The following is a 12654-nucleotide window of genomic DNA, read 5'->3' as shown; positions in this document are numbered from 1 at the left end:
ATTTGCTTTTAAAATCACGTTAATGTCTTGATGACCAATTGTTCTTTCAGTCCATGTCAGGTTATTACTGACTAATCTAAACATCCTCTCCGAGTCACCGCTTGGCCATCAATACTTCCTGGGCAGGACACAGACAAACACTCAGAAACGCCTTCAAGTTCACCCAAACTGTTTGTCCATGAGGTGGCAGTGCCTGCAGTGTAAAACAAAGAAAAATAACCTGCAGAGCTCCTATCCAGGAAGGTGGGATTTAACCCTGGGGGTTAGCAATGCTAGGAAACACCGCCACCTGCAAGATGACCACGCCACCCCGAATCGTGTGAAACTTTACGAAATTACCCAAGCGTCAACAAAATGCTACTGCAATTTAAATGCGTTGGTTTCAGTCCTTTGACAGGGCACGCAGAATGGCACTCCATCTGGGGGCAGGCTGGCGCAAAGAAACCACTGGGGCCTCCCCCATTGCAGACCCCCCAGGCGCCAGCCCGAGGAGGCCGGCTTTGGAAGATCAGACGATTTTTCAATCAAAGGCGGCCCTTTTAAAACCTTCACAGGACACTCATCTCTGGTGCCCTGTTAGGTTCTCTAAGATCAGACGCCATGCAGACCAGTTTGAAAGTAAGTGACTGTCCGCCCCTCCCTCCTGGACGGTTAATGATAAGCTCATCTTTCTGTAGGTGCCAGATCCACAATGACATCTTGACCCGAATAACACACGTTCAGCCAAGCCAGGCGGGGCAGGAGGGCAGATTTGGCTGGCAGTAAATGGTTGAGTCAGCCAAAATGTTTTCCAGTATGTGGCTCTGCGATTCAGTGAACTGTGCTGTGAATGAGGAGGGGTGGATTCGTTGTCTGAGTGGACAATAATATGCAGTCAAATTGTGATCGCAAGGTTAATCCAATTTGATGAGAATCTCTATGACACACATCCACGTTTGGAAATGGGCCATTTACGCGTATCCATAAAATCTATCATGGTATACAGTGCAATCCTGAAAGCTGAGTCACTCTCTATTAATTAAAGTTATTTCTATACTGACTCTATTTTGTTTGGTTAAAGCATACCATTCATAACGTGAATAGTTTCATGATGGAGCTGGTCAAGAATGTTAGAAAAGCTGTGATTGGAATTCTCCTTCTGGCACTGAAATCCCGTTACAAGCCTGTTTACCTAATGACCCCACTAAATATCACCAGGTTAAAGCCAAAGTGTTTTTTTTAATGGCATTCAGTGCAAGTGAAATAAAGCCGCTTTTGCTTTTAGACAATTCAGCTGTTTTCCTGCACTTCAGACTGGTTTTACATTATAGAAGGTCAAAGGTAACCAGTGTTTTAAGATGGGATTCCTGTTTCGTTTTACTGTGACCACTGGAAAAGCAGATATGGTTGAATTCAAATGAACTGCCAGTCACTTGAAAGGTCAGGCTACCTGCTGGTGGCTGGCAGAGGTGAGCCTGGGGGGTGGAATGTTGTTCCAGGGAGTACAGGGCGTATTGCTGTGAGGCCTGTGTGGTTTTCACTAAATTATTTGATATTTACTGGAGGTTTCAGCATGAGGACGTACTGTTGATTTCTGAGTGTCAATGCCCATGACCTGAGTCCTCAGACTGTATTTTCCTGCAGCTTGAGAAGCAAAGTTGTGTCCCCTAGTTGTGCTGTGCAGTGAAAAAAATCTGCATGAAAGGAGCTCATCGCCCTCACAATAAACACACAGGCTGTTGTGGAAACAGAAAAACAGCATCAACAGGATAGACCAACAACAGAAACAGCACACATCAGTCTACTGCAACTATAAGGAGATTTGGTTGCATCGCAGGTTAAACTGAGGACACTGGAACCAACAATCTCATTAGAAAAGATACTACATTTCCCAGATCTGCAAAGCTCATTCTGGATAAGCCACAGGAATCAATTCAGGTCACGATGCAAACAGCTCAGCAGAAAAAAAATGTAAATGCAGACTTTTTATTGAAAAATCATGCGAAGTATCTATCCATCAAAGAAATGTGATATGTCAGAGTGTGAGTAAACTGCTATGTCACGGAAGATGGATCTCGAGATTTCAGATGCCTTCTCTAAAAAGATTCCTGAGCCCACTTCTGGTCCCCCCCCCCCCCCCCCCCCATATTACAAACATCTGAGAAAGCGAAGCTCAAAAGTCAGTTGTCCATCTGGGAAGGAAATGTCATCACTTTGACATCATGGCTGCACGATGGCTCCTGCAGAACGTGTCAGTGGGCTCTCTAGCTCATCTATTATAGATCGAGCAGGGCGATTATCACCCTGTGCTCATTCCCAAGCAGCTGAACCTGAATCACTGATCACTGAGCATTCAGTGAAACCAGTGGGTGTGACTAGCGATGAGTTAGAAAATCAGCTCAGGTTCCACCATGAGAGTGTGCCACATTCTCCACAGAGGAGAACGCAGTTTTGGTTTATCATCTTCATCAGCACCATCTCCTACCTCAGTACCTTCCTCTGGCACAGTAACACTGGGGTTCCCACCGATGAGAAAGATAGTCCTGCGTCTCGCCTACCCATTTAGCCCCCAGCTTTGTCGTTCCTGCAGATCACCCTAACCTCATATTGGTTTGTTCGATACTACAGCTTCTCTGACACTTCAAGTGATAGATATCAGTCCAAAGCTGAAAAAAAAAACAAAAAAAAACAATGCACCAGCAACATTTCTCCGGCCTGAAATCAAGGCTAAGGCTGTGAATTTTGGTAACAGCTACAGGGTACTCTGCACGTGAGCATCTGGAGAAGACGGTGACACGTGACTCTGGCTGAGACACAGGCACCCCAGGAAATCCCCAGGTCCAACGTGGAGCCACTGAGGCACATTCAGAGGCGTCTGCAGGTGTGAGTGGAGGCAGCAAAAAGCAGAAGGAAGAGGTGAGGGAGCCACCTCTCCTCCAAAAAGAGAAGATCTCCAGTTAGCGATGACGTCTTTGCGTCGATGTTCATGAAAACATTCAAAACACAAAAGACACAGGGTGCCACCGAAAATGTTCAAAAGACAGCACAGGGAGAACGGCTCACACAGTCACTGGCCATGTCTTTGACCCATAATGCAGCAGCACGGGATTGAGGACTAAGCTATGGCTAGAGACGCTGGAAGAAGAAAGGTGAGACTTTGGATTACTAAACCCCCCCCCCCCCCCCCACACAACTGCCTCCACCTCAGTGATGTACATTTATAGCACACTGTCATGCTGAGAGATAGAGAGCAAGATAAAAAGTGGCCCAATCCCATGGTCCCATCAGCCTGCACCTATGACTCATTCACCCCTCGCCAGGCAAACACACACCAGCCGGTTAATCCCTTTAATTATTGATTTGGCATTTATTCTCACTGGGTTTTATCATTATCGCTGACACGGCCGTAGTTGTTTTCTTAGACAGCCCAGAAAAATCTATGCATTTCCTACCTATGTGGCAGTAATCAACGGGAGGAGAGGAAGGCTGGGTCTCTGGGGCTGGAAGCGAGTGGTGACGATGACTAATGCGAGCGCTCGTCAGCTCGTGTGCGTTTTATGGTGCATATAGATCTCGGACGATTTCGGGAAGATGGGTACAGCCACGAGGCCGCTTACGAGAAAGCCTGTCTTTCGTTTTTGCCATGTTTGCTAGGTCATGTAAGACCGCCAACCAAAGCCGACGGGAAATATATCACGGCATGCCGACGTTTTACGAGTCAGACTTGTGAAGGGCAGGTCACTGTGGCAGTGCAGAAGCTCTCACTTCCATACATGCAGTGGGTCAGGAACTGGCTCCGCAGTGTAACAGCATTGAAAGTCCGAGGTCTGACTCAATATCCCACTCAATACCACTTTCGGATATATATTTAAGGCACAGCAATCCATGAATAAGGCGATCCGAAGGAGTCATATGGAATTCAAGAAGATTGCCGCAGTATGGATTACCTTCCAAAAGAGCAGACTGAAAGCAGGCGAGATGGAGAGATATAAACGGATTTAAAGCGTTCTTGAGATATCGGGGGGGCGGAACCTCCTCTCTTCTCCACACACACACAAGCAAATGCACAGGCAACTGTGCACACTTACTCCCCTGGTCCTGACTCACACCACCTCCCTACGCACCCTGGTGAGCAACATCGGCACCCAGCACCTACATACTCAGCCTGTTCCCAAGCAGCCAGCCCACCGGCTCTGGTACCCACACGGCGCAGGGTGGCAGGGAATGTACACAGTTCTGCCAAAGGCACAGGGTAAGACTGTGTCCACCTGGATGACATACCTGTGTTTCCCAGGAAGCATGAACTTGAGGTGGGACGGGGCTTGCCGGTTTCACACCTTGCCTCCTTTTCTTTCCTCTGCATCAGCTTTTTGGCTGGCACAGGCTGCCCGTGAACTTTCTCCTCGTCGGCACGTCTCCCCCTCTCTGAGGGTCTGTGTGACGCAGCCACTGGGCATTTGAAGCTGCTCCACTGGAGTTTATTCAAAGCCCTAAATTATTCCGCTTCCCCTACAAGAGCCAGAAGTCTCAAATGAGGAACTGGCCCTCGTGTCTCTACACTACAGATCCGGCGAAGTTTCCCACCAATAGCCCCAATTTGGGCATTTCTTGTCAAATCCACACGAGGCGTAATGCCATCGGTCAGCAGCCCCCGCCCCGCGTCACTTAAATGAAAAAAACATTCCCATCTCCCACTACTTACTAATCAGGTGACAAAGAGAAATGAGCACTAGGTTGCTCAGGAGATTCATCTTAATCCTGAGTAATGCCCATCACTTACGATAATTATTAGAGATGGAGTGAAGGCAGGATGAGAGAAAGCAGGGCTTAAGATTAAAATGCTTTGTGGGTTTTTACACCCCCCGACTAGCTTATCTTAGTCGCGTAGGGGGGAATCTGAAAAACCTCATTTCTGAAACCCTTTTAAAAGTTTACCATTAAATTCAGTCCAAGTTAACATAGCTTAGCATTTTGACTGGTTGAATTAATACCAGAAACGTTAGTTAGTGACTACTCAGGTTACCGTTTTTAGATTTGGGAACATTTGCCGAATGTTATAATTAAAGAATGGAAAGTTCAAAGTGTCCAGTTTTCCCCCACCAGAATATTTTCCTACTATTGCAACAACTAGTACAACTAAGAATAACAAAATGAAACAGGCTAAGAGAGAGCTAGAGTGGTACTGTAGCTGTACATTACAAAGGTCATGGGTCCAAGGCTGGAAGGCGCTTTTACAGTATATACATATTTCTCTCTTTTAAAACTTTTATCATAAAACAGTACTTTTCAACCATAATTATGTTAAATGATGTTCAGATGATAATGCTATCATGCTAATATTGACAGAACCTTTGTTAAAAACCATTGTAAAACGTGTAAATAACTTTCAATTAATTTTTCTGTTAGAACCTTCTCTGCCAGCTTTGGGAAGTTCTCTAAATAATGTTAGCTTGGAAACTTTCCTGTTAGCTGAGACATGCCTAAAAGTACCTTATTCGTATGTAACGCACCAGCTAGTCTTCTCCTGACTATAAAACCACATAATGACCCATGTCCTTAACTACTATACCACCTGCTGCTACGGGATTTCAATGACATGAAGAAATGTATCAGTGATTTGGGTCTTTCCCATAAGGCTCTTTGGTGTTGGTGTGAAATGTTCCTCCCAGTTTCAGACTGAGAAATACCTACGTTTACATAAAATCCTTTTCCCTTAGACCTGGTCAGTGTAAAATCAAACTTGATCAGTGTAAAAATCACATTGACGACAATCATCAGCCAAATATTGGACAAGATCTGAATAACAACAAACTATAGAACAGAGGGTACTACAGGAATTGGTAACAGTCCTTGTACAGCACTGGGCTTTGGGTAGTCCATTATTATGGTATGAATTAAAGCATGTCAGAATTCAGAGACTAGCACTTCAAACAGATGCTAGTTCAAACCTAAACTGTTATCAGAAGTCAAAGTCAAGCCTTAGTCAATGTTTTATTGTCCCTCCACAGCAGCAGTGCCCCCTTCAGGGCATCTGGTAGTGCTATGGATGCAGACTGTATCTTAGCAGTCAATATACTAGTCACAGGTATGTTACATTTGCCCTTTTAACACCCCCTTGGAATTAGGCCAAGTACAGAGAGATAAGTGAAACTTCAGTCTCTCTTCACTGTGTTGTGTTGCTGGAAAGATATTTACAGCACAATGGTTCAAAAACCTTATTGGTCCAAGGTTCCTAAACATGCCGTAACATGTATTTCGTGAGCCAGTACTGCGGCTCTCAGAAATGGCCCAGTCATGACCTCCCTAAAGGGAGCGGGAACATATGACGCTGAATGGCCTCATCCAATGAAATCGCACACTGGCTGGCGAAAATGGATAAATGACTTCAAAAAATGCCCTGAAGAACCAGCATCAAGAACAAAACCAACTGGTGGTATGACTATAAAAGAATACATCCATCCATCTTCTGCAACTGCTTATTTAGTAACATAGTCATTGCAACCCTGGACTGTGTCCCAGTAAACACAAGGAACAAGGCAGAGGACGGGATGCCAAAAAAGCTGAATATTAAAACTATTATATAAAATCCGGAGTACAAAAATCACAGAATCACAGGCAGAGAATGTTTAAGAAACATTGAACTTTCCAGATATACATTATCATAAATTGTTGATTTTGGTTTATTTTAAAAAATTCTGCAGCTATTCATTTTATTAGTACTATTCTACGTCTCAGCAGGGTCTTGAACCTGCAAACGGGTGCACCTGTTGCTGGATCCTGCACCTCCTCCCTTCCCAGAGCTTCTATTTATATGTTCTGCACACACCTGGGGGCCTTGAAGCCTTCCGTGCCACGGTCGACGCACTACTGAACAGTTTGTCAAACTGCGATACAAACACAAATGTCATTTTTTAAGCAAGCAAAAGGCAGTGGTTCATTTTAATACTCAGCTTCCCCATGCAAAAATATACATTTTTAAATGTGTGTATTGATACTCCGGCCATAGACCTCCGAGGCAATACGACGCAATGAGTCAAAGGAAGCACTTCGAATGTTTCCAAATGCGTGACTCACTGACAGCAGCAACGCTTCCAGAAAACATCATATAAGAAAGGATCAGCCACAATGGATAAAGTCGATACATTCTAGTTACCGATAACCCCATAACTCCCCCCAAACCCCCCCCCCCCCCCCCCCCCCCCGTGGACAGGATTATAACCATAGCACTGTGGGAGGCTTTTTTTTTTTAAAGATAAAAAAAGCAGAATTCAACAGCAAGGCTCATTGGTCATCTGTAATTTTGCAAACCTTAAGGCCTAAGGATGAAGGTAAGGCCAGACGGTATGAACCTCCCCCCTCCAGTCAAGAAGCCTGCCCCTCAGAATCAGCCCGAGCTACTTACCGATTCAGACTGACCAGCTCCTCGTTTCCGTCTCAGAACATTCCAGCAGCATGCCTGCAAACATGAGCTCACCAGCTGATGTGTGTCAATAACAGCTCAAACACCCCTCGTGTTCTCCTCCACTTCCGCTGGCTATGGACCTCTTCCCCACATCACCCCCCTCCCCCCCGCCCACCCCCTCCTCCAGCACCAGTCTTCCCAGTTAGGATATTCCTCCACAAACCCCCACTAACAGTATGTAAATAAGCACCCTCTCTTATGTTGTTGTAGGTCCCTCCAGTTTCAGGCTCGAACGGCAAATATTATGCTCAGTCTGTCTCAGTCGCTCACGACGCTTCTCTCTTCTAAACTCCTTTTTCATTTTTTTTTCCCTTTTTCCCACTATCTATGTAGTGTAGTTACCTAACTACCATCGCATGAAGCTTTTCACCAGCCCTCCCCCGTCGTGTCAGAAGCAGAGCTGCCGAGAGCCGGGGGACGACACCATTGGTCGGACGAGATGCCAGTCCCCCCCCCCCCCCCCCCCCCCAGCCACCACTACCACCTCCATCATCAGCAGTGCCATAGCTCTCCTTTCTCCTCACCATGGTCCTTCCATGCACACAGGCGCACAGACACAGACTACTCTCATTTTCTTTTACAGCAGACGAGCACCTTCTCCCACTGCATCGCCAAAATACGGGAGCCACCTGTCGTCGGCCTTGCAGGTGATGCCCGTGGGTCCCTACAGATCAGGTACGGGCACAAGACCTGCCAGCCATCCTGAGGCCCAGCGACTTGGCCATCCTCTCAACATCATCAAAGCAGATGTGGAGGGATGGAGCTGTAAGTGCCGAGGCTATTTAAAGTGCCGACAATTATAATTAATATATTCATAATTCTGGAGTTTTGTTGCTTTAGCACAATATCCACACATATGAGGATGGCTGCTTGATTGTTTTTTTATTTACCTTTGAGAACCTTCCCTTCAAAAATCTCTGCATGGCCCTGAAGATCTGCCTCAAATCGTACAAAATCCAAGGGCTATTTCTCACAGACACGTCATTAAGAAAACATACACAAATCTAAATCCTCTAACCAGACATGCTCAGAGATCAATGCTAATACCTCAGATACAGTATAAAGCCAATTTTGTAATAAACAGTAAAATTAGTTTTAAGCACCACACCCTTATGACATCAGTCTTCTATTAAACTCTTCAACAAACAAAAAACTCCCTGCTTGGGTGAGAATAAGACAAGCTAGAGTTTTCTCTTAAAGACTGCGCTTTCGGGATTAAAGCCTGAAAAGTGTTACACTGGAAACTGGACCATTACTAACAATGTCTGCCAACTCCACCATGCATTAAGAGGTTAAAGTCACCATTAAGTCCCTTTCACCATTACGTTTTTGGAGAAAAGTCATATTGCGAGTTCACAGGCCAAGTAGCACTGGTGCAGGGAGCGTGCCGCAGCTGGTCTGAAGTTAATCTAATGGAATGAAAACAAATAAAAACGAATGCAGGCAGTGTTTATTATAATGGCTGCCAGAAGCAATCATGGCTGATCTTGAGGTCTGCTCTCCTATATGGTGAAAATCCAGCTAGAGCCAGACAGATTGTTACTCCTAAACCAGACAGGGCAGACGGGCAGGAATCCATTGTGCTTTTATTTTAAGAGGAAGTAATCATGCCAGCAGACAGTGTAGCAATTGGACGTATGAATAATGAGTTGTCAGCTCAAGTCTCAGGAGAGACCCGCTGTTGTACCCTTGAGCATGGAAGAGCACAAACTGCATGTTATTATATGTTTAAACAAATCTGTATAAATCATTTGCACCCATTAATTAGGTAATTATTATTTTGTGTTGCACTGCCCATCGTTCTTCCATCCCGCTCCTTGGAGACTTACATTGTTGCCTAAGAGTCCAGCCCTCTGAAGCCCACATGTAAATGAGTTTTCTATTTGCACTTGATATCATATTTCTTTTGTTTTCATCTGCCAGTGCTGCTTGTGTCAATCTCACTCCTGAAACAGCAGAAATGGAAAACATGCCCAATAAAAAAAAAGAAGAGCGAAGCCAGTTCCCACTCCTAATCCAGACATCGAGCGGCTCTGCCTGCTTGTACAATTACCGCATGCATTTTTAAAAAAAAAATATACTAATCATCCTTGCAAATTCAAACACTTATACAAAAATATCTCCAGGAAAATACTGACCGAAAAGTTGAAATACTTTAAATCAGCCGGGATTAAAACAAGTCTAATGATTGAGACTTCAGCTGGAATTAAAACATACACAGGCCTTTGGCTAGAATGCTTTAATTGGGTAAACTCAACAATTCAAGTACTTTTCTCAGCAATACAACAGCAAGGATTGCATCAGTGGTTATCTGACTGATGGAAAACTACCCACCAAAGACTAAGGTGGGACTGCAGATCTCTAGTACTGGCTTAGTGTGTAAGAAGTAAGAACCTTTTGGGTGAGGCTCGTTTGGACTAATGGTATGAGGCAGAGATTATTGTAGGTGTTTGTCTGCTGGCAGTCAGAATCTACTGAGGAGTTTAATGGGTAATTCTACAATGGCATTTTGGTTGTGTGGTTGAGACCTGCAGAATGTGATTAGGAGGAAAATGGGATTTGTGGAGAACAGCTTTGACTTGTGATCTCTTTAAGCCATAGTGGTGAACATACAGTAGTGGACACGACAGCCACAAAGCAACTGGGAAACTGCTTGCGGACCCATAAAACTCAGGTCCTTCAGGCTGTCTTTTCTTGAAAAGGATTAGCTACTATGCACGTAAGACAGTAAGGAAAAACAGTGAAACAGCCAGAAGCCACAGAAAGGAAGAGAGAGCAGCGGAAGACCACAGAGGGAACCTGAAAAGATGAGGGTACTACAGTGCAGGTGGTGTTTGGCACTCCAGGTCAGGAACCTGTGCCCCTGACTGGAAGGTCACTGGACCTCAAATTCACAAGGGGACACTGGCACGATGGTGCTGGTACAGATCCAATCAAACTTGGACTGAATACCTGGATCGACGGCAGCTGGTGAAAAATCCGATCATATCTGGATGGATGGTTGCTGCTAAAGATCCCATCATACTGAAAAGCTAGATCAATGTTGCATCAAAATGAGTGGAAAAAGGCTTTAACCTGTGGTAGCAAGTTACAAAATGCAGTGGTGTGTGGATCTTTGAGTCTGTGTCAAGCAGATTCAGATCCCACAGCTGGCAGTGGAGTGACATCACTGTTGGGCTGTAGAGCGAAGGCCTTACTGCTCCAGAGCTCCTGAGAGAGTGCAAGACAGTTTATGCAAGATTCTATGTTCCTGTGCACTTGTGCTGATACAAATGGCAAGCATTGTTGTTATATAACAAGACTGGCAAATGGGATCAAAAAAGCAGTAGCTGATGAAGGGAGGAAGCCACAGGAGGAGGAGAGATAGACACAAACAGAGGAGAGCTGGGGGGCAAGAGCACAGTTCCTGAAGCCAGAAAAATGGCAGCCAGAATGCCAGTTAAAACATGGGTTGTTTCTGGGTGAAGAGTTTCTCATCTCTTAATTATCTCAAACAAAAAAACCTCATCAGCAATTACTCTCCCCCCTGAGGAGAACTGATAGGGTAACAGCATTCGGCAGCTATTTTTTTAGAGAATGTGCACATTTCTGGGTGATTTACAAGCTGTTTCAATCTAATGTGATTCTACCACACAAGGGTCAAATTTCAAAGGGCAAATTATCATCTCTAAATTGCACATAATGGGTGATTATGTGTTAGTCGGTGCCCTTCTACGGATTGGCGTCCCATCCAGGGAGACCCATGTGTCATGCACCACACTTCCTGGGATAAGCTTCAGGTTCAACGCAACTGGCAAACATTTAAGTAAGAAGGATGGATGACTTGAATTAAACAGATCTAGTGAATTCCTCCCCAACCCGAAAAAGCAGACATTAGCTGTTCCGAAACCCCCGAAAACTGAGTGGTTTGGATTTAAAGCAAAAAGCAGGCTGCAGGACCAGGGAAATGTAGCAGAGGAACAGACTGGTCACCTGGACATGTCCTCAGCTCGCGTGTCTCCAAGGCTTCATGGTTACCGCTCGCAACACCAGTTGCTTAGCAACATTCAAAAATCAGTAGAGAGCCCTTCTGTTTTTTTTTACTTTTTAACTGCAGGGAAAACAAAGACATTCCTTTACTTTCCAGTTTATCATTCCAGCCTTTTTCTTTGTTTTTTTTACCTCTCCCTGCTCCTCGGACCGTTCATTTTTGCATGTTTCACACTATTTCACAGGATTTGTTGGCTTTAAGCAGGTCAGCTCCTTTGCCTCTATCAAAGTCAGTGCGGCCAGCAGACCTCTCACACTGGGATGCAGTGGGCAGCGCTAGCATGCCACTGCACACACACACACTGCACACCCCGGGAACACAGGCGGGGCGGAGTGCTATGCGGAATCCATGGAACATGCAGAACATATTCCAGCATCAGCAAACTGCAGGGATCCCAGCACTAAACTGTAACCTCAGAATTTTTTTCTAGCTCAAATGGGGGGTCGTGCCTCACCCACACCATACCCTCCATCTTTGAGTTCCCGTCATCCAGAGAAACCTGTTTCTGAGTTGCAGAGGCTTTCATTTTGGTTCACTCTGCAGTCAGAACAACCGGGAATGGATGGTCAGGGAGGTGTGAGTAGGAGGCTCTGCTCTCATCCGCGCGATGTGCAATCATATGCAGGGAGTGCATTTGAAGCAGGAGTGAACAACAGCCGCTGTACCTGGCTCTCTGAGGATGCAAGAAATGCGTTGGTGCATGCGCGAGCTCAAACGGTGGTGCCACTCCTCATTTTGTCTGCAGAGAGCAGACACCTTCCTGGATACAGATTTAATCGAAAGCCAATCTCTGCGTACACCATAGAAATGAAAACAAAAAGGTTGTAATGTATGAACATGGGAGGGGAATTTCATTTCAAAATCAATCCCCTGTGCTGCAGATATGAGTACATTGTATTGTAATAGAGAGACATCTATAAAGCAAAGAGAATAGGCCAACTCGGCACAGCCGGTCACTGGAGGGTGGTAAAGCTGAAGAGATCAGACCGAGATTGTACTGACATAGCATTAGCATGTCGCATAAGAATTGCAATGTGCTGGCATGCGGTCTTCTCCTCTGCCTCTTGTCCTGCGCTTCCAGGGACAGACTCCATTCTAACAATGAATCAGTCCGGGATGCATGGATAAATGCATTCAGCTTCAGAGTTGGTGGTCAATGCAGACCAGCTATCCATTAAAGAAA

At 45.3% G+C, this 12654-nt stretch overlaps 1 protein-coding gene across 9 annotated transcripts in view; it reads right to left on the bottom strand.

Annotated features, from left to right (window-relative positions):
- dock3 (dedicator of cytokinesis 3) overlaps positions 1-12654 on the bottom strand; it is a 188124-nt gene that overhangs the window by 77908 nt on the left and 97562 nt on the right. Inside the window, exon 1 of one of the 9 annotated variants that reach the window (XM_072715508.1) lies at positions 7382-7527. The exons of the other annotated variants lie outside the window; for them this stretch is intronic. The gene's annotated coding sequence lies outside the window, so the exon portion shown is untranslated. Of the gene's footprint in view, positions 1-7381; positions 7528-12654 lie in introns of those variants that run through there. 9 annotated transcript variants of the gene reach the window in all.

The sequence above is a fragment of the Paramormyrops kingsleyae genome, chromosome 8 (genome assembly GCF_048594095.1).
Source record: "Paramormyrops kingsleyae isolate MSU_618 chromosome 8, PKINGS_0.4, whole genome shotgun sequence".
NCBI classification, from domain to species: domain Eukaryota; kingdom Metazoa; phylum Chordata; class Actinopteri; order Osteoglossiformes; family Mormyridae; genus Paramormyrops; species Paramormyrops kingsleyae.
Note: the sequence above shows the minus strand (reverse complement) of the source record. Positions and strands in the feature narration are given on the sequence as shown.